This window comes from Apis cerana, linkage group LG14 (genome assembly GCF_029169275.1).
Source record: "Apis cerana isolate GH-2021 linkage group LG14, AcerK_1.0, whole genome shotgun sequence".
Lineage (NCBI taxonomy): Eukaryota > Metazoa > Arthropoda > Insecta > Hymenoptera > Apidae > Apis > Apis cerana.
Genome location: NC_083865.1, coordinates 1,674,233 through 1,699,151, shown reverse-complemented (window position 1 = coordinate 1,699,151; position 24,919 = coordinate 1,674,233). Strand labels below are relative to the sequence as shown.

Sequence of the window (24,919 nt, the reverse complement as noted above, 5' to 3'; positions counted from 1 at the left end):
ATGAGACTGACAAACATTTTCTGGCAAAAATTCTTCAAATTGTATAATTTTTTCTAAAAAAGTTCATTAAAATATAGAAGATTCATGTATCGATGATATATACTTGATACTAAAGAACACAAAGAAGGATCCAGAAATGGGACATCAGAAAAAGGAATCGAATCTAAACTCAGTAAAAATTTGACAGATTATATTAATATTTGAATTATTATGTACAATATTTACAAGAGCAGTAGTCTGTTTCATTCCTTACCTATGTTTTATTATTCTAAAATTACTATTGGGTTATTCGGAAAATAATTTCGTTTTTTCCATGAAATATATTTTTTAAATAATATATATGTATTTTATTTAATTATATATTGATTATTGTGGTCCAATATATATTGCCATCATTTAAATGATTCCACACTCATAGAACTTTTGATCTTTGTTTGTAAAAATTGATCCAAATTTTTGACATCTACATTTGAAGTAAATATTTTGACATTTAAAAAATTCTGTAAAAATCAAAACAAGTGGTAATCCGAGGATACCAAATCTGGCGAATATGATGGATATAATATTTCTCTAAGTTATAACAACTTCTGGCGAGTCATTAAACTCGTGTGAGATCTAGCGTTATCATGATGAAACATTGTACTTTTCCTATTAAGATCTCTTTTTGATGGAATCGTTTAATTTGTCCAATTGATTGCAATATATTTCCGAATTAATCGTGCAATTGTGAAGTAGAAGTTCAAAAAAAAACAACTTCCTTGAAATTTTACCAAACAGAAAATATCACTTTTTTTTTTAATGTTGCTTTTGAAGTATTTTACGCCGATTCTTTACTACTCCATGATCGTTTTTGTTTAATATCGTCGTAAACGATCCATTTTTCATCTCTAGCTACTATTCGCTTTAAAAATGGATTATTTTCCTCACGTTTGAGCAGTAAATCACAGATATCAATGCGAAAAAGAAAATCTCTTTTTTTGAGAACGTGTGAAACCCAAATATCGAACTTCGAAATGAAACAAAGTCATTTTTTATCATCATGAACAGTCGAATTAGACAAATTCAATCTCGTAGCAATTTCTCGAGTTGTTATTCATCAGTTTGCTTCAATCAGTACTTTTTGTCTTTACTAGCTACAACTGATGTTGATGATGAGAACATGGCGCGTCTTTAATGTCGAAATTGTCGAAATGAAATTTTGAAAACCAGTTTTGATCCTGGAATACGTTAATACACCTTCTCTGTAGATTCAATATTTATAGAAATTATTCTTCAAAATGAATAATTCATCTATCAAACGCTCGTCTCTGGTCTTCAACTTATGTTAATTGATTTTCTTTGTTGGTTATATTGTTTGCAAACTAATCTTCGATGGAACTTTGAAGATCGATCCAATCAATTCCAAAAAAAACTTTTTCTTCTAAAGAAATTCATGTCTGAGATCTTTTTCAAAGGAGATACTTCTGAAATCCCATTTGTCATATTAGTGTTTTGTTTTTCATTTATTTATTTTATTTTATTTTATTTTTTTATGCATTATATAACTTTACTTATATTACATTTACATTTTACATTTATTTACATTACTTATATTTTATTTATATTTCTTAAATTAGAACATTTTTAATATTGTATTCGATGGATATTCAGTTTTTCATTATGTTTCTTTATTTAAAATTTTGTTTACAATTGACACTTAATTTATTTACATATATTTATTAACGATATAATATTCATTCAGGAAGCAGAGAGGAACACGACTTCATATTCTACTTCATGTCCGGAAAATAATTTTGTTGAATACTTCCAATATCTATATTATCATTTCTTGTATCGTTAGCAATGATATTCCACATTATAACTGTCAACGCTAATAATAATATATAAAAATATTTATATAAAGGTCAAGAGAGTCTTTTTATAAACTTATGTTGGTGGCATTGCTAAAATCAATTCTGCCAATAAAAATAGAATTTCGATATATTATTTTTATTCCAAAATTGCAAAATATTATTTCCTTTGAATTCAAACAAGAATATTTCATATTTCTATAGCATGTTCATAATATCTAGTGAAAGAAATATTTCATTTTTTTTTTTTAATTATTGAACAATTGCTATGAAACGGTCTATATTCTTGAATCATATATTTTCTGTATCGTCAAAATAATTTGTTAATTATTTAATAAATCTGAGATCCAAAAACATGCTAAAAAAATATCATTATTTAATGTTAGTTGAACATTTTAATAGTAAAGATAAAAGAAAATAATGAAACAAATGAAATACAAAGTTTCCATTATATGCATACTATATATTACTATATTTTGTACTATATTTTGAAAGCATATTTTGTTATATATTTTTTAAATTTGTAATGGTATATTTAATATATTCTATTTTTAAAATATTTAAAATAATTTGTATATTATTGACATTCATTCTTTGTCTCAGAGAGAAACTACAATAAAGTCCTGAGTAAAACTTTTGATATACATAGACTTTCGTTATTAGAAACCTAGTCTTCTTTCTTAATATCTTCTTTAACGATTAAACTTTTACTCTAAAGTGCACCTCCGATGCAGAAAAATCACTCTTATATAAAAAGATTATCATTATTCACTTTTAAAATGAATTAGATGATTTAAATAAGCTTTTTCATTTATTTTTTAGATTATCATGTACTATAAGACTAGATTGTGAAAACATAATATCTTCGAATTCAATTTCGAAAAAATTCGAAAAAAATCTGAAATTGTTTTCAGTTAAGACAGAATTATTACCAAAAATAAGAAAACCATTCTTAGCATTCTTTTTTAAAAAAGCATTCCTTTTTTGAATAACATTTACAAAAATTCTAATAATTTTTTTTATCAGTAATAATTTTTTTGTATTAATTTGTATTTTATATGGAAATTTTAACTTCTGTTCGTATAAGATCATCACTGTTGCTAGAAGCAATTAACGGAATTTATTAAATCTCATTCATGTTCTACTAATATTTTACTATAATAATAGTTTTCAAACATTTCATAAGTGTGGATGCAGCAGAATTGTTATAATCATTTTAATTTTCTTAATTTCAAACGAGTTTATTAATTCAAAATAATATTTTCGGAAAAAGATGAATCTATAAATAAGCTTGAAGAAATTCGTTGTATTTTATTTAATAAATATTTATTAATCGATTATTTCAAAAAAGACTTTGGTACACTTTGTAATTGCTCTAACACTTATTTTCTAAGATCTGATAATAATAATAATAATTATTATTATATTATCAGATAATTGTTATTATTATTATTATTATTATTATTATTTTTATTTTTATAATCCTTTCAATTTCTTTTTATTCTATCATTATCTGTATACAATCTGTTACAATAGTAATACATTTTGAAAATCAATATTTTACTTTAATCTTTTATTTTGTTCTAAAATGTTTTAAATGTATAAATTCTATGTTATACAAAATTATACTATTATTATTAATAATTATTCGCTAATTGAGAATTCATTATCTACGAAACAAAAATAAATAATTGATTTAAGTCGATGACAATGTTTTCATCCAAATACAAAAAAAAAATATTTACAAATTTGTTTAAATTTTTTTAATACGATATAGTTTGTCGTGAAAATGATACTATTTTTGAAAATGATACTAATTTAAAATTATTTTGGCTGTACTATTATTACCGAAAATTTTTATTGTTTAGATGCCGATTTCTTAATTTACTATTTGAAAAATTCTTATTTGCACATGCAATGTGACAATACAAGGTTTGTCATTTGTAATTTTCTCTTCTTGATTCTTGTACTACATTTTTAAATTAACAAGCATTTATGCAGAATATATTGTTTATTTTTTATAGTTGATATAATGACGAAAAAGATTATCTTTTCATTTGTGCAAACTTTACATTGCAATTCAATAAAAGTTATCCAATTAAAGAAAAATTATTCTCTTTCTTAAAAAATACACAATTGTATACATCACTTTAGAAAGAATCTCTAATAATTTAAATATTTTTTTAACAAAATGTTCATAAAAATTAAATTAAATTAAAAATCATTATAAATTTTGGATTGTATGTTTTTAAGAAAAAATTGTTTTATGTTTCAAAATATTGAATTGTATGCTATATTATTTATTATATTGTTTTATTTTCAAGTAACCTTTTTTATTTGATATATGATTATAAATTATGAAAATATAGTTTGCAAAATTGATATTTGTAATTAAAAAATAAGGATATGACATATATTTATTCAACGAAACTTATATAGAACAATTCGAAAGTTAAAATTAATTATATAATATTCTATGCAAAATTGTTCAATTTTATTATAAAAAAAATATAATTAATAAGAAATAAAATCCACTGTATTTAATTAATTTTAGCACCTTCAATAAATTTTTAACTTCTTTGTAATGCATTCTTTTATTTCAATCTTTCTTTTTTCATTCGCCATGATATACAATATACAACATATATAATCGAAAATTAAAGGATATTAAAAAATTGAAACATTGATAAAGATTATTAAGATCTTTGCTAGAATATAAATATAAAATTATTTTATCAACATTATGTCATTTATTTGATTTATTTGTAATCATCGTAATCATTGTAATTTTTTAAAATTATAGAAACTCAATTGTTTATTCAATAAATATTTAATTAATTAATTAATTTTTGATAAAAACTTTGATATATGTTGTAATTGCTCTAATATTCATATTTAAAAATATTCACGTAAAAATATTCATAAATATGAATGAATAGAATTGATGCATTAGTTAATTGGAGAAATCTAGATTACCGATAATAAAATCTGTAATTATCTTTTTAAAAAAAATGATTTTGGAAATTGCATTAACTATTATAATTAAATTAATGTATATTAATATATAGAAAATATGTAAAATTAAGTTAAACAAAAAATTTAGTTAGACAAAAGTTAAAAAAATAGCAATTATCAATATTTATGAATTGATAAAAAAGGGATTTTTTAATTGATTTAAAAAAAAAGAAATAATAAAAAATATCGCTTTAATTTTCTATATATTAATATATAATATATTAAGTTTTATACATAAATATTTAAACTTATATTAATAATATTTATATAAAATATATAATTTTATAATAATAAAACAATAGAATAAATCAATAAATAATAAAAATATAATATATATAATAAATTAAATAGATACAAAATTATACTATTTTATATATTTTATTCTAATACTCATATATGCAATTTTTAATAAAAGTTAATCGATTAACAATAAAATAAAAGTTGATAAAAAACTTTTTATTTAATCGAAAATATTTTTTATTAAATGAAATTATATATTAATTATTTTTTTATATAAATCAATACATTATTATACATTATTTTTTAAAAAAGGAATATATTAAGGAATTATTAAGGAATATAAAATTAATTATTTTAAATCACATAATTCTTGTTAAACTACGAAATATTATTTTTGTATTTAATATACACATAAAAAGAAGAAGGAAATGTTGTATAAAGTTTTATATAACTTTTTTTATAAGCATTCATGTACGTATAATATAAATATGCATTTTCCATCAGAGTATATAGAGTATATAGAAACGTCGATTATGTTTATTTGCATAAATACATATTGTCTTTTATCATAACAATTTCGTATTGTTATTAAATAATTATAAAATAATATGATGATATAAAAAATAATTAATAACACAGTAATGTTTATGAGAATTTTTCTGAGTTTCATTAATTGCGTTTTTAATATCTTGTGCTAGTTCTTCATTTTTATAACATCAATTTTTTGTTTCAGAACTCTTCATAATTAATATTCAAGAGATATAAAATCGAATGATCTTGGAGGCTAAAAATGTTTCTATTGTAATTTATTCATCTATTAATATTTCTTGTTCAACCAGTTTCTCATTTGTATAATATATGATATAATATATTATTTAACACTACACTATATCCAGTTGTTTAGATGAAACACTAATTTTTAAAAAAGGATGAAAAATTCATTTAATAAATTGTTTAAAAATGTTTAAAATATTCTATCTAATTAGTTTAGTAGAGAAAAAAAGTTTAGTAGACAAAAATAATTAATTAATAGATCGTTAATCAAAATATTGCAAATTAAATTTTATATTATCGATTATCATATATATTATTATGAACTTATATATGATTAATGAGTTTATATATCTTGATAAAAAACCATCATTTTTTTTTATTGTATTACTATTTATAAAATTGAACTCGTTTCTCAATTGGAAATAGTTCTTGCAATATGATTCAATAATTCAGTATTTATTTTCTCTTTCATTAAATATAAACGTATTATAATTTAATTTAGCAAATATTTTTCATATTTTAATATAAGATATTGGAAATCACATAGTTTAGAATTAATAAGAATTAATAAAAATATTAGAATATAACTAAAAATATTAATGATATATATAAAATAATTTTTACTAATTAGATAAACACAAATGATATGTGCTTTGGTGGAAAATGCATAATTACCTATATATAATATTAATTTGTAATTCTATAACGAAGCGTTTTTTTAATAAATATATAACATTTTTTCCTTCTTTTTTATGTGTAGATTAAGCCGCATAATCGTAGAATGGTACAGCCAAACAATCAAGAGACATAAGGATATATTATGATCCACGATGAGCAGGTACAAACAATGTACATGTTATTCTGATGATATTCGATATCCGAAGAAGTTCTTCAGAAGAAAAATGATAAAAGCCGTTCCATTTTTCTCATTATCATTTCTGAAAAGCTAAAAACGAAGCAGGATTACTGGACAATAAATAATCAATTCTCCTTCAGCAAATTTTAAATAGAAGAGAATATATGATTATCACATTATCACTGATATATTAGACAGAAGTACTTCACGTATTATAATGTTTAGTTTTAGATTATGTAGTATATCTGTCTAATGTAAAACTATTCACTATTGAAGAAATATCTCTTGGAATAATATAAAAGCAAAAAAAGTTCTTTTAAGCTGTCTAATCTTATCATTTGGAAATATTTATTTTTTTCTTGATATACAGAAGATTTTCCTTGAATATTCAAAATTATAAATAAAAAAATTCTATTGTATAAATAAAACATAATTATTTACAATTATGAAATCATATGAGAGATTAGAATTTCATTCTTTTAATAATACTTATTCTTCCTTATCACAATTGAATGTGTCCATATTGATAAATAGCATATTATATAAGAATATGTGTAAATAATATTTTTATGACATTTCCTTTTAATTGTAATGAATCAGATCCATATTTTTTTTCATAAGATTCGATAATATGATATTAGATATTATTCTTAAGAAGAAATTTGCTGAAGAAGAATCGAGTCATTTTAATAGCATTATATACAGTTAGTGAATTGTATACAGTTCGTGAATTGTTAGTTTTCTTGGTTTAAATTATTCTAAATTTTAATAATAATACTTATAAATTGCTGTAATTTAAAAAAATAAAACATTTTTAATATTTTTTTTGTAAACAACAAACTAATTTTGTAATTCATCTAATTTAAAATTCAAACATTTTCAATAAAATTACGAAAATATATATTATTAGAGTTAGAATAATAGACATATTTATCATATTTTTACATATTTTTACTATTATACTATTATCTTCAAGTTTTATAATTCAAGTATATTGTATTATAAAATTCGCTTACTGGAAATTAAGAATTCATATTTTAATAAATAACAAAATAAAAATGAAAAAGAATTTTTTAATCTAAATTAAACTTTATTTTATCGTTTACAATACTTTCATTAAAAATAATCATCTTGGATGGGATATCGCAATCATTTACCTCAACTGGTATGAAAAACAATTATCTGTCAATCCTGGTGGATATATCTTATATATATATCCAGCATTGCATATATATCCAGATCAATGACGATAAATATTCGAAAGTATATATTTTCTCGGCTTAAAAAATTATTGAATTTCAATTGGATAAATGATAAGGTATTGATGTTTCTCCGGCAGATTAAAATTATTTTGAATATCGATGCAAATGCAAAATCATTCCTGTAACATAACAAATATATGAAGGATAAAAAGTTTTCCAAGATTATAATATAATTACTCAATCAGTCAAAGACACATATATTCCTTCGAAATGAACCTTGACGAATTTGAGATTCCTACTATTCAAACAAAGAGAAAATGTACTGATATTGACGTCGCGTTTTAACGTGAGCCAATTAGAATAGATTCCAATAAAGAATCGTCCAAGAAAAAGTTTTATTGCAAATAACGCTTGTCAGTTGAAAAAACTTAAGAAAAAGCTTTATTATATTATAATCTTATATATTATAATCTCTAATCTATTATAATTACAATTATATCTCATGTCATATATCAAAAAGTACCGTAATACCTTTTGATTCTGTGATGGACAAAAGAGTTCAAAAGAATGAAAACATATAGGGCAAAAAATAAGATATCATGTAACAGAAAACTTTACAAGAAAAAGAGCTATAAATATTAATATTTCAGAAAAATGTCATCAGAATTATAACGAAGACGAACATTCAAACGAAAAAAAATAGAGAATTTTACAAAATTATTTATAAAATGGCGAAAAATAAAAAAAGGCAATTTATATATAGATGCAGTCTTTTTATAAAAGAAAATTTATTTATTTTCTCTAAAATGTAAAATATAAAATAGCGACATTTATTAAGGGAATCGTGAATTCATATCTCTATTGAGAGTGCCATTAAGAAGATATTTGATCTTCAATTGAATAATTTGTCTTCTTATGATGGTGCTGAAATTTATAATTCAGCATTACTTATAGCGAATTATTATGCTATTAATAATAAAAACAATATTGATATTAAAATGAAAAGAAAAAGTTTCAGAATTGCTACAAAAATGGAGAAGACGAGAAGTATATTTAAGATAATGAATTATCTTTTGTTATTCCAGTAAAAAAAAATAAATAAATGAAATTTATTATAAGGAATTCATTTTCATAAGGAAATCTAAAGTAAAAGTAAAAGAAAAAATACAGAATCTGCTAATCTGCCGAAATAGAATTAGGAATTTAGCTTAAAAGATTTGTACACGAATCAAGAAAATAAGAGCTTATGTCTACAATGAAAAGGAAAGCTTCTCTCTAATAAGAAAAGTATTTTAAAACGTATCATTGACTAAAATATTTTTAATAATTGAATTATTGAAGATTTTTTTTTATTATAAGAATTACAAGATATATTCTGTAATATATATTCTTATCTAACATGCATATTACTAATAGACTTAATTAAAATCCAATCCAAGATAACAAAAAATTTGAGTAATTCTAGAGAAAAATTTTAAAATAATTTTCAGGGAGATTATTCTATGATTCATATTTGTACTGTTGAATGCAAAAAAAAGCTTTAGTGGTAATTAGTTTTTATTATTTTTAGAAAAATAAAAGTTTGTTGACCAATATTGATTTACAAAACATATTATAATTTTAGTTTTAAAAAATAATGATGAAATTTATATATCATTTATAAAATAAAAATAAATTTTATAATAATAAAATAAAAATGTAAATTCTAATTAAGTATTTTATCTAAACAAATTTGAGACTTTTCTTGCATCCAATAATACAAATATGGATTCTTTAAATAAATATATCAAATTGTTATGAATAAATTGAAAAGTAGAAGACTTTTGTTAAAAATAATTAGATTAAAAATGAAAAGATCTAAACTTAATATAAATATAATATTAAAAATAGAATTTCTGAAGAGTTTTTCAAAAGATCGTGGAATCCGAAAGATTGCATTCCTTTCCTTTGGCGTTTTATTTATATTAATTTGTGTAAAAACATACATGTGAAAATAATCATGAAATTGATGAATAAATCTATTATAGAACAAAGAGTCTGGTATGTATACCGATTGTACTATATATTAAAAATGCATTTAACTTTCTGCGATGGCTTTTGAAAGAATTCAGAACTAAATTTTTAAATTGATGAAATTCCAAGATGATTTAGAGTCCAAATACTATTCAATATAGAAACCAACATCATTAATGAATATATGTAGAGATTCTACAGAATTGTGTATTACATGTTACTCCTGTGAAATGTTGCAAATGATAATTTGTGAATGATATACGAACAAGCAATTGAGTAATGATTTGACTTCTTAATAAAAGCAAAAAACATAAAATAAATAAATAACTTAATTAACCAATTTATGTATCACTGGAGAAATAACAATCTTAAAATAGTTACCGATGTAACATTTTCCAATAAAGAAAAGTTAAAAATCAAAAATCTATATTACCATGAAAGGTCCAAATAGAAGAGGTCCATTAGTGCAGCAAAAAATTAGTGTCAAAAAAGATAATAATAAGATTAAATTGATTTGCGCACAAATAATGTATTAATAATAATAGCTTACCGTGATAGTAAATAGCTTGTGAATATTATCTTATCTGTATTAAATGATAGATATTATTACAGATGAACGCTGAAATTAAATTCTTAATAGAAAAATTTATTGCATCTCCATGAAAAATCCATCAATATCCATCTAAACAATACAGAATGGTTGAAGAATCTATAAACTGTGAATTAATTAATTAAGAATTAATTAAGAACAATTAATTAGAAAATAAAAGAAATTAAAGTAAAAATGAAAAGTTAAAAAAGAAATAATAAAAAAGGGTATGAATATAATTTTTTAATTAGATTAAAAAAATATAAAAAAGATTTACATCTTTGAATTGTCCTTTTCCTCCAACAATGCATGAATAGTCACATTTGGCTGTAGATTTAAGAAACCGGAAGATCGTTGATTCTATATTAATATAAATATAAATGTAAACAAGATATACATAACATGACCATATATAATCGATCCATCAGTCTAATATTTGAATGATCAGAGATTTCTATCAGAGATTTCTGGGTTATGACTTATTATCATCATCAATCAATTATATTTTATATTTTATTTTTAGAATTAAATTTTGGAATGGAAATATTTTCATTGTTATGACTATATTTCTTAGAAAATGTTAATTTATAGCATTATTTTTTTATCATTATTTTATTAATTGTTTTCTCTTTTGATCATTCTTTCTATTTCTAATTCTAATATTTTCATTTTATTTGTATTTTTTGTTTTTCTTCTACTATGAATTTAATTTTCATTTATTTGATAACAATACGAAATTGATTTTTACAATTTATCGATACTTTTAATGATGATTTTAAATGATAATTTATCTATTAATATGCTTAATGACACATTTTCATAAATGTATTTTTATTTTTTTATAATCAACAAATAAATAAATTATACTTTATTTTTTTATGTTATTACTAAAAAAACATTCAGAGTTATCATTTAAAATACTATATTCGTATGTAAATGTTATTGTAAAAAACATACTTGAACAATTATGCGATAAATCAGTTCCGATATTTTTATTTCGACATAGATTTTAAGGAAAGTATTGTAAATGACTTAATGATAAAATGGAATTTTTTAAATTATATTAGGGCAATAATAAAATAAACAATAAAAAGCTTATTATATAATATCACTCTTTATATTTTAATTATAAAAATTATTTTTTTATAATATTATTAACTCTCTGGGTCGGATAGAGTTATAGTTTTTAGATTTGACAATCATTTAATCAGATAAAATCATATAAAAAAAATCAAGAAATCTCGAAAGCAATGTATAATTAAACATTATAAGATTATGTACAGCAAGAAAAATATCGAAAAATATTTTTCAGAAATTTTATGCCAGAAATTTAAAATATTTTTAAATGAAAAATTTAATTTATTTTAATAATAAATATTTTTTGACAGGAAAATCAAGAAATGACTATTCTTGGAAATACAGAATTACTTTGATTAGAACTGGAAGTTACACAAATATTGAAGAAATTTTGAAGTATGTGATACTTATTTCAACACAAGATCAATAAAATAACAAAAATTATAAAAAAAATAACAATGTAATTAGAAAAAAATTTCTTATCTTCTGTATTAGTTAAATTATTTTATGTACGAATATAAATAAATATTATTTTACATAATCTAATCTACATTTAATATTTACATTCATGCATTTTTTTTAATATACAATTTTAATATATTTTATAATAATTCTTATTATAAAATCATATTGGAATATTCGATTTAATTAAATCTTCATTTTGCTCAAAATTAATCATTTCATAATTACAGAGATATTAAAATAATTCAATTTGATTGAATTTTAACGTGAAATTGATCGCATACGTCTAGTTCTGTATTTAGATTACTTCTGAAGCAAATATATAACGGAAATATTTATTCATAGAAAATAAAAACAATTGTATAATTTCAATTTTTTGCCGCTTTTTGCATCTTCGTAACTGAAGGCAAAACTGTCAATAAATTTCAAGGCAATATTGTATTCATTTCATGTATAAATTTCTATTTCACGTTATAACTTTTTCAAACTATTTGAAATGATTAATATTATTTAAATATTTCTTGGTGATTGCTTATTGAAAAATGAGGACATTCTTGAATATTATTCTGATTATTCTATTATTCTATTATTCTACTGATAAATTCATTAAATTAAAAATGATATCAAATTGTAGTAATATTTTTTTACGAATAAATTGGAAATAAAAAATTAATAAATTAAATTTATTAAAATTATTAAATTTATATTATATATGAATCAAGAAATAGAAAAATGTTATCATCTAATGTTCCAAATCGATATAATTGTCATTTAGCAGGTCTCAAGATATGCCTTATCAAAAAACAGAAATATAAAGTCTATTTTCCGCGATATATTTTAAATATAATTTTAAAAAATTTTGATTCCAAGAAAAGAAAGAAGTTGAATAAAACTTCCGAAAAATATTTATTTCTAAAATATATTCGTTCAGCCATTTTGTAAATTATGTGGAAAAGCAAGTACGAATGGCAAAATAATAGAAATAAAATAAATAGAAATAGATAGCATAGCTAGCATTACTGTCAGAGAATATTTAGAAACACGCAATTTTATAGACTTTTATTCAATTTATTATGAAATTGATTACTTTGAAACCATAATTTAAACTATTACGGAAATGATCAAAGACTGAGCTTCAAATATCAATAGTTCTTGAATTTCAAATATCAATAGTACAGCAAGCAATGCTGTTAAAGAAAATTTGGTAGTGTGCAATTTCATGGGCAAAGCGAGCGATCGAGTAGCATCGAGGACAAAATATCTATAATAATAAGTTGCAATAATGATAATTTTATCAACTATCACGATAATGACATTAGTATGATGATTATGATAACATGATTATGATAACATACCATTATAATAAGAATCTAACTTTTAAATCATCTAATATTGCGATGTTGTCAATGTTGCCACAATTTATAGCAACTTTTCACTTTTTGAATTTTTGATTTCGAATATTAATAAACCGAATCATTTGTTATGAAAAAAGATTCGATTAGAAAAAAGATTCGAAAGATTAGTCGATACTGATGAAGAAAAATGTAAAGCAAATAGAGATTCATTTTCGACAATCCCATGCACCGAATATCAATAAACCGATTAATATAAAGTATAAAAAGTTTCGTTTCCGGTAGGCTCATAGCCCGAATATTAAAACCGATTTATTCTTTAATAATAGAAAATAGCCGATTATTCAATGTTATCAGACGAGAAAATATAATCGAATAGATTGTGAATATTATATGATAGTATTAATGATGGAGATCAGCCGATACTGATGAAGATAAATATAAAACATAGAAAGATTCGATTTTCGATTCTCTAACTCGAATCAACTGAGACTAGATAGAATTTAGTCTAGTCTAATCTAGAATCTAAAAAAAATATCAATTTTATCATGAAGAAGCCTCAGACGATAGTCACTGTCGAAGACAATGGATAGCTTTCTTGTTCGTCAAGGTATTCAAATTCATGTGCATCAGAAAGTGTGCTTCATGCTTTTATGGAAAGAAAATAGATATCAATAGATATTGATTGATATCAATGGAAATATTTTGCTTATATATTATTCATGATTTTACGAGATAGAAATAACATGATAAAATGGAACTTTTGAAAATAGAATTCTCAAAATAGAAAATTGATTCAAGGACAAAGAGTCTATAGAAATCACTGATGGAATATAAGTTATAATGTCCATTGCTATTGAAATATCGAATATTTTGATAACAATGCTCAAACTGGAGCATGCTTCGTGTGTAATCTAAGATTGATGTTAAAAGAAAATAGATAAAACGATCTAACGCGGGAATACATTTTGAAACATTTAAAAAATTATGACTCAACAATACAATTTTCTGCTATTTCTGTATCAACTGTAAGAATTTGCAACAAATCAATGTCGTCGGCGGTCGAACTTGGCACAATTGACTTAGATATTTTACGCAAATAACGGTATCACAAAGAGCGAGCGTGGAAAGAAGCTGTATCGTTGTGAAATTTTAGGAGATACAAAGGAGATTAAAATATTTTTCATGAAAAATGAATAGATGAATGTGCAAATTACTTGAAAAACATAAAAAGAAAAAACATTTTCATAGTGAAATCAGAAGCCAGTTATTTACGAAATAAGATTCGCTCACGCAACTTCCGTCTCTACTTAATTTTGCTTACTTATCAAAATTTCAAAAAAAATATAAATAAAATAATAAATATATTTGAAAGAATTTCAATTTGGATTAGAAATTAGAGATTAGAAAGAAAATTAAAAATTAAAAAATGGAAGCATAATTGTCGTCACCATACGAAACAGATAATTATAGTAATAGATAATAATAAAAGTGTAATTATTTTGAAACGATGACAAAAATACGAAAGAAATAGAATGTTCACTGTTATCAGAAAAAAATGCAATTAAAATTGCTATATTTGAAAGAATGCAATTTCATGAATAAAATCGAATGATCAACAAATTAACTTATCGAGTCATTTTTATTATTACTATCTCAATCATTGTGATTATGATTTATACTATTATGTCATCAATTTATTATTTTTCAAAAGCTTAAAGATTTCAATTTTATTGGTTAGAAGTAATTCAAAAAGAAAACGAAGTATCGAATATGTTATCAAAATTAATAATAATCGACTGCCATAAACGATTCAATGTGACTAGCACATAGACATCAGCCGACACTGCCATTAAATATTGACGAAGGAGAATGAAGAGTTTACAAGAATCATTAAATTTCAATTTAGCTTCATAATTTAAGAAACTTTTTAAGACTGGATAGAATAATTTGAAAGAAATATCATATCACGGAAAAATCTCAGCTGACAATGTTAATTTCAATGGCAGGATGGTCGCAGAACTTTTTTTGCTGATCAAGATTAATACAACTGAAACATTTATATAGATAGAAAGATATATACATCAGAAGGTGTACTTCTTACAGGAAGATAATAAAAAATATATTATCGAGAACAAGAGAATTTTCGTATATAATGATTAAAAAATATCAAGAAAAATTACATAAACTACTGATGAAATAATGATTAAAAAATATCAAGAATTACATAAACGACTGATGAAATATTAGTTAATCATCGAAATATCGAACATATATAACATATATAACATCCTTTGATAGGAATATTCAAACTAAAGCACAATAGCGATCTGTTTCGTGTGTAATCTATTGATCACTGAATCAAATTAATTTTGAATGTAGAAAAAAGGAAATGACAATTGTGAAAACGTTTTGAAACCGAAAGATGTAACATAGATCATGTTAATTAAATCGTAGTATCGTAGTAACGATCGAGCTCGAAACAATATTAAAAAAATGCGAATATGGAAATAAACTGTATCGTTGCAAAATATTGGCAAATATCATGACATTTCTCGTGATCCAGACAAACGATCACGGAAAGATTCAGTTATTGAATATGAAAAGTATCACTTGGAGAGATTATGTGGAAAATAATAAAAAAATAATTGATGAATAAGGATCAAAAATTGTCTATGTGACAGTGAGATAAGTTGAAAGTGAGATAAAATTCGATAATAGCTATTACGATATCTGGTTATTTAGTCTAATTTATTGAAGCTTTAGAGAGATTCGAAAAGATATGAATCAAACAGTGGGAAAAGCAATAATGAAGAGAAATAAAATTAAAAAATAAAAATTTTTTTATTTTTCAATCATTATACTTTATTTATATATATTACATATTACAATCATTTACTTATATTTATACTTTCATGTTGCAATAATAATATATTGTATCATATATATATATATATATATATATATATATATATATATATTTTGAGCTTAGACTTAATTCTGTCGTTTAATTTTAAAAAGAAAACAATATATTGGAACTGGAATCCAATTCGGTAATATAGATCATATCTATATTTTCTGTAATCGAATTGCAAGAATCAATGACGATCGATTTTGACACAATAGAATTATAATTGAAGGCATTGAAGGAAAAAAAAAACTAAAAAAATATGAAAAGCTCTATTATTGCAAAACTTTGGAATATATTGTAAAATATTTTTCGTGATCAGATAAATGATCATGAATAGTATTTGAAGAAATTAAGTAAAAAAAAGGTATGATATATAAATCAAAAGTTAATTATTTTATAGTCATTTCCATAATTAAACTAAAGAATATATTTATATAGGTTTATATAGGTTTATATTTATTAGATTATGATGCAATTTTTCCATGGTTCTTTAACCTAATTATCGAGGTTTTAATGAGATTGATTTGAAAAGAATGAATCAGACAGTGGGAGAAGCAAAAGTCAAAAGAAAACGAAATTAAAAATAAAAAATTTTTATCTTTCAAAAAAGGAATACAAAAAGATAATTGCCACAACTAATACCGCAATAGTAAGAATATGAGAATTTTAAAACCATGTAAGTCATATTAAAAATATCATAATTAGTCATGATTCATTTGTTAAATTTTTATTTAATAGAAAAAAAAATAAATTAAAAAATCAATTAAATAGATCAATAGAAATGGATTAATTTAGAAATTATAAATTCAAATGCCCAAAAACTTTCTAGTACATCTAATTGATAGATTTTTTCATAAAATATGCCATTTTCGTATTTACCCATTCTTAATATGAATTGATTTAAAAAATAATATGTTAAAGATAAAATGGAAAGACCGATTGAAGTTATTATTGACTGAAAATCCTTGAGAGAAAAAAATTTTTAGAATTCACGATACATTAGAGTTCAGAATGCAAGTTCATATAATTCAAAATCAAGAATTCATTTTAAATAGAAATAAAATTATTGTTTATTTGATATAATCAACTACTTTCAAGACTATCAATTTTTTAAATCTAGAAATAATTTAAGAAACATGTTTAAATTTATAGTTATAATATTTATAATAGTATAATATAATAGTTTTTTTATAGATTTATTAGATTTATTAGATTTTAAATAATCAGTAAATCAATGTTCATACATTGATACATTGAACATTGTTTTCGCATAGGTTTAGTTTTAATAATATTTTATTAATATTATTATTAATGTTAATATATATTAATATTAATAAACATATTAACATAACTTAATTTGTTGTTCATTAATAGTAGCCATTTAACGTGCCAAGCAACGTCATCGTATTATTCAAAATCATTATTGGAAAGTACAATGTTGAAACGCGATATACAATTAAATTCAGTGCTCAATCTTAATTTTTAATTTTTGAATTGTAATTTTTTTTGCTAATTATAAATCTTTTTTATCTATGTTCATTTTTAATTACTTTTATTCAATAAATATATAAAACAAATAAATTGAAAATGCCATAGAGTTATTACTTAAAATCAAAGATTTTCGTTAATGAATAATCAAATTATATAACATAACATAATAGATAAACTTTCTTTTTATATTGTATACAATTAAATGAGACATTTTTGTTGTTAGTTTTGTTAATGCAGATTTCACATTAAGTCCCAATAATTTTGTTAAGCCAAGTATTTTTTTTTTCTTTTCCATTTATTCAGATGATAATTTCATCTTTTAAATAATTTTTGAAATAAATTATAGAGGAAATATTGATTTCTTGCGAACAATTTTTATATACATAATATATACATTTAACATCATTCGACCGATTATATTAAATGCAGTTTTTCCTGTACCATATACATTATTCATCACATAGGTATACAATTTGTCGCATTTATTAATACTGTCTATAAAGATTTTTACAAGAGTTAACTATGCATGGCTTTATTAATCGTTTTTCTTTGCAATTTGATTATTATTGTTACATTTTGATTTAATGCATATATCAAAACATTAATAACATATTTTTTTATATATATAAAATAAGACTTTTACATCTTGAAAATATTAGACTTCATTTACCTTAATTTTTTTCATCTTTTTCTCAATTTCTTTCCTGTCTCTTTTTATAGTGCCAATTAAATATGTATTTCTACAAAAATACTAAAATAAATATTTAAATTAATTAACTGTTGTATGATTCCTTAAACAATCACTTTTTTCAGTAAATTTATTACATCATAACAGAGATCGTGCTTTTTTTGCTTCATCGTTATAGTTTTCAATTTTTGTATCTCGATAATTCAGGCAATATTTTGAAGATGAACCGCAAAACTTTATTCCACATCGATGATGCTTTTTATTTGCTATATATTGCATCATGCTTGAATATATCTGCTGATTCATAATTATTTGGATAATAACTATTTGAATAATAACTTGAATTATATTTATATTGTTTTTTTTTGTTGCTCTATAGAAAGCATAAATTGTCGATTAAATGGAAACTTATTTTTTAAACACATCTTTTAGAATAAAATATATTCCATTAGTTTTCAATGTGAATATATATTTAATTTTCTGGTATTTCCATTCTTAGTAACAACACCTTAATCTTCTTTATAATTATTGATTTCTATTATCTTTTATTCTTGAGAATTGCCGTGTTATTAATATTAATTGTTCGACGTATTCGTTAGTTTCTAAATTATTAATAATATTAAAAAAGATTCAAAAAATAAATTTAAAACATTCAATTGGTCGAATCTTGGAAGAAAAATTGCATAGTAAAGCAAAATTTTCGATGTAATCATGTATATTACGATGATATATATAAATTTCCTCAATAATTTTTGTCCAAACATTTGATAAATAAATTGTTATAAAGTTTCTGAGAGAGAACTTGAATTGTCATTTTCATCGGAAGTGTCCAAATTGTTTCGTTGGAAACAGAAACTATGTTTTCTTTATTATCATTCTCATTTACAAAATTTGAAAATGTTAAATTTTTCCTAAGTGTAATATTTTTTTTTTCAGCCATTATTATAAAACAATACATGATACAAAACGATATATGAATATTGCACAAAATTGAATAAACGAAATTCAAATTATTTCTTTGGTTAATATAATATAAATACGTAATATTGCAAAATAGAATTTTTATAAATTACAATTCTCAGATGTGATATATTCGCCACTATTTCAGAAAATATAACAATTCGCGATTAATATAATTAATAAAAAAAATAAAAAAAAGAGAACAAATTAATATTGTACTGTTTGGTATTTTTCAACGTAGATTTGAAGAAATAGGATTGCGTTGCTTGGCATTTATTAACACGAATTTTTTAAAGATGTCTGACTTTTCAAGTTGTAAATTCATGATATATTTTTTTGTTATATATATTATAAAATCTCATACAATATTTATATATTATCATATTGGATAAATTTACTCCTGGATAGATACCTGGAAGATCTTTGGCATTTTGGAAAACATTCTTAACTTGTAATTTATTTTCGATATAAGATTTCTAATATCTTTTTTAAAGAGGATACAAAGATTGATTGATAAAAAAAGAAAAAATTATAAAAAAAAATAAATAAATAAAATGATTTTACTTTTTTTTATAAAATAAAAAATTCTAATTTTATTTATAATTTGCTTCGTCTTTATCTAATATGTATTTAAATAATATGAAATTATTTTATTTCTGATACGATCTCTAAAATTTTTATATTTCTGATTTTATATCTTTATTTTAAGTTATATTTACTTGAATAAAGTTAATTTTTATTTTATTTTTTAATTTTATAAATGTAATGTGATGCAAAAAGTGATAACATTTAGTTATAAATTAAAATATAAATAAAAATGTTTATAAAATATAAATATGTTCAATAGATGTTAGACTCAAAATTAGGTTTTCAACATAATAAAAATGATTGCTATTTTTGCTATATTATAATTATGAAATTTTAAAACCATATGTTACAGAAGCGATCAAAGATCAAGACCAAATATTTCAAGTACTGATATTAAAGGATTTGGATGCAATTTTATTAAAAATAATCAAACGATCGAAAAGTAAATTAAGCCTTAAATCATGCTGTCTATATCAATAGTTGGATCATTGTGATGTCATCAATGATGTCTTCATGTCAATAATTTACTATTTTTCAGAATCTAAACAGTTTCAATACTGTTGTTAGCGCTAAAAAAACTTGATTAATGGATATTTCAGAATGAAAAAAAATTATTATTGTAAAAATTAATGTGATAATCGGATGCCATAGATGAGTTACTATTGCTATCAGATATTGATGAAGGAGAATAATGGTTTTACAAAGAATCGCTAAATTATAGTTCAATTTCATGTTCATGATTCCGTGATTCAAAGATTCATCTGAGGCCAGACAGTGGAATTTAGAGAGATATTACATCAGATTTCAGTTGATAATCAATATCAAGTCAAATCAATGTGAATAGTGGCAAAAGATTGATAGCTTTTTTTCTTGATCAAAGTTATATCAAGAAGTATACTCATATTCCTAGGAAGAAGATAACGACAGAAGAAATATTTATTGCTCGTAGTTTTAAACGATCACAAATAGAATAGAATAGAACTTTTGAGTTTTTATTTAAAATATCAAGGATGAATAAATATCTATATAACAATGCCATCATTAGAAAAATTATCTGAGGTTGGATAAAACAGTCTAAAAAAGATATTAATCCTATTGCAAAAAAGATCTCAGCTGAAGATCGATTGCCATCTAGAATAGTAAAATAACTTTTTTTGTCGAGATTAATCTTATAAATCTTGAGTATACTTAATGCTTCTATAGGAAGTAGAAAATCAATGACAAAATAAATATTTATCATAGCTTTATATGATGATGGATATTATGAAAAAGAAATGATAAAATGGAACTTTTGAAGATAGAGTTTTTAAAGTAGAAAATTGGATCAAATATCAAAGACAAAAAAGATAACCTACAGAAATACATAGTGAAATATTCACTCCATAGAAATATTGAACATATCAATAATATTCAAATTGAAATATGACGCAATTTGTTTCGCGTGTAATCTATTGATCTTAAGATAAATTGATTTTGATAGAAAAAAAGAAAAAAAATGATTGAATTTATTTTGAAAATATCTTAGAATCAGAAAATACGACTCGGTGATACAAATCTTGTTTATATTTCCACTAACTAAATCTCAAGAATCACAATATCATCGACGATCAAACTTGGCATAATGGAATAATATCGAAAAATGCGAGTGTAGAAAGAACCTGTATCATTGCAAATCATTGGGACATATCACTATATTTATATAATTATGATCCAGATCAAAAAATAATATCAATCATTTTGAAAGATTATATGAAAAAAAAAATTGATGGATAAGGATTACGAATCAATTGTCTATGAAAATAAAATAAAATTCGATAATAGCTACTACGGTATCTACGGTTATTTGGCCTAATTTATTCAGGCTCCATAGATTTGAGAGGGTATGAATTAAATAGTGGGAGAAGCAAAAATCAAGAGAAACAAAATTAAATAAATAAAGATTTTTTATCTTTCAATCATTATTGCTTTTATATAAAATTGCAATAATAATTTTATATCATATATTTTGAGCTTAGATTTAATTCTGTCACTCATTTAATTTCAAAAAGAAAGCAATTATAAATAATAATTTTTATTTCGGATAATTATGAAATTTTAAAACTACATAATCTTACAATAGAATATTACAAAAGAAATCAAAGGCCGAATATTTGAAATATCGCGAATCAGAAAACATTTGGAAATGCTATAAAAAAAATTCTATAAAAAAAGTCGAAGGATCAAATAGCAAAGTAATTCTTTTTATCCTTATTATTATTATTGTGATGCCATCATGTTATTAATTTATTACTTTTTGGAACTTCAATAATTGCAGATATCTTGTCTTTAATTAGCACTAGAAAAAACTCGATTATCCGATGTTATCAAAAGAAAAAGGAAGAATCATCGAAAATGTTGGTAATTGGCTGCGTAAACTGAATAGATGCCATCAATCAAAACGATGACGTAGATATTCATAAATTTTCAATAGAACTGACTGGAAGAAAATGATGAGTAATGAATTTTTAAGTTCTAGTTTAGTTTCGTATCCATGATGCTATGGCTCAAAGAATCATTTGAAAGCGGACTGAGCAATCTAAAATGGACATCATTTCTATCACGGAAAAATTTCGAGACAATGTCAATGTTAATAGCAGGATGATCGCAAAATTAATTCTTATCTTTAGACAAGATTAATACGATCTAAAGATTCGAGTTCATAGAAAAAATAATCAAGGATAGAAAAAATATTGAAAAAATATATATTTTTATATATATTTGAAAAAATATTTATTATTTGTGATTTTATAATCTTGAAAAAGACAATAAAATATAACTTTTGAAGATAGAGTTCAATATGAAAAACTGATTCAAAAAATATCAAGAAAAATATCAAGATTCAGAAAATATCAAGAAAAAATTTATATATATCATTAATGAAATATTTTCTATGATATCGAAATATCGAACACATCTTTCAATAGCAAACCACTCAAATTTAAGCATAATAAACGATCTATTTCATATGTTATCTATTGATTCTGAGCCATTGATTTTGATAAAAAAGACGAAATAGATGGAGGTTGAAAAATTTATTTGAAACAACATCTTGGAACTGGGAAAAGCGAATCGATGATATAGATATATATCCGGTAATCACGAATCAATCCACGATGATCGAATACAATAATGATACAGTATCGGAAAAAAAAACTATATCATTGCAAAATATTAATATGATGAATAATATGAGAAAAAGCGAATATCAGTAATTTAGAAAGATTATGTAAAGAAAAAAAGACTTCAGTATTTCATTCTGGAATTAGTCGTTTAAGAGAGCGAGGTAATATTTGATTACTGAATTAGAAAATGATTTCATCAGATTATGATACTCTAAAGTTAGATTTTAGAGAGATTGATTCGAAAGAATCTCGACATGGATTTAGCTGGAATTAGAGAGAGGAAGAAGCAAAAATTAAGGAAACGAAAGTATATATAATTATCGTCATAGGCACAACCAATCGCAGCAATTAATAGTTACTTTAATATCATATAAGTAATATCAAAAATATTATATTATTGATAAATCGAATTAGAAATTTTCATTTGAAAAAATTAAATTAAAATTAAAAGATTGAATTAAATGAATTAATCGAAAATGATTAATTTAGAAATGCCTATAGATTCTTCTAATACACCTTTGATAGGTTTTCTGACAAAATATTCCATATAATGTAATATTTACTGTCTTCATAGCGACCCAGAAAAATAACATATTGAAAATATTAGAAGAATATTAGAAGAAGAGCGGATCTACGTTATTAAAAATTGTACAGAAAAAAATTCTTAAAATTCACAGTTTATAATTATAAATATTTAGAATTTCAAAGATATAATTTGCAATCAGAGTTGAACACTTTAAATAAATGTCAAATTATTGCCTATTTAATATAAATATAGTTCACCAATTTTTTAAAAAATAGTTCGAGAAATATGTATAAATAGTTCTCTTATGAACTTATTAAATTTCAAGATCATCTGTATTGAAATCTTTTTTCTTCGATCATCTTGATCTGAATGTTGACGCCTACGCAGTTACGTTGATCTGAAATAAACATATTTAATAACATCGCGTATTTACAATAATATTTTATCTATAATATATATTGTATACAATATATACTATTATATTATATATATATATATACAATATATATTATATATAATATATACTATTATACAATTATACTATTATATACTATTATATTATATTATATTGTATATAATATTACATACAATATATAATATTAGTGTTACACACAAATCTAAAAAATAATCAATAATATAAAAATCAAGTAACACATTTTAAAATATAAATTAAATTTTTAAGATGAAAAACAAAATAATATAATCTAATTGGTGAATTATTTCATAATTTAATATAAATTCTAATTTATTTTTTTATTCGAATAATTAATTATTTATCGAGATAATATATTTTTGTATACAAAACAGGATATTCATCCTTTTCATATTAATTTCATTTACATGATGAGCAAAATTGAACAGACATATTAGAATATTTATTTATTTCATATTTATAAAAATTAAGAATCAAAATATAAATATAAATAGTATAATACTTCATGGTATAATACTTTTTAAAAAATCATTAAATAATATTAATATTCTTTCCATATTGAAATGGGTTTTGTAAATTACGATTTATAATTACAAACAGGATTTATAGAAATCGCGAGCAGTATTGTCGGTCATATTGTTCAAAGAGATACTTTTTAATATTCTATTTCCGCAGGAATAATATTTTTTGATCATTTTATAGTTTCTGAAACATTGAGAGTTTCTGCTTGC

At 22.2% G+C, this 24,919-nt stretch overlaps 2 long non-coding RNA genes across 4 annotated transcripts in view; one reads left to right on the top strand and one right to left on the bottom strand.

The window, feature by feature from the left end:
* LOC108004479 (uncharacterized) overlaps window positions 1-12,162 on the top strand; it is a 101,062-nt gene extending 88,900 nt beyond the window's left edge. Inside the window, exons 4-5 of the long non-coding RNA XR_009832710.1 lie at window positions 6,640-6,717; window positions 11,928-12,162. This is a non-coding gene — a long non-coding RNA (uncharacterized LOC108004479). The remainder of the gene's footprint in view (window positions 1-6,639; window positions 6,718-11,927) is intronic.
* LOC108004480 (uncharacterized) overlaps window positions 6,692-24,919 on the bottom strand; it is a 30,739-nt gene continuing 12,511 nt past the window's right edge. Inside the window, exons 2-5 of one of the 3 annotated variants that reach the window (XR_009832713.1) lie at window positions 10,817-10,899; window positions 10,501-10,666; window positions 7,893-8,116; window positions 6,692-6,825 (exon numbers count right to left, since the gene is read on the bottom strand). This is a non-coding gene — a long non-coding RNA (uncharacterized LOC108004480). Of the gene's footprint in view, window positions 6,826-7,892; window positions 8,117-10,500; window positions 11,282-24,919 lie in introns of those variants that run through there. The other 2 variants (XR_001767238.3, XR_003696236.2) reach the window with 2 other exon arrangements.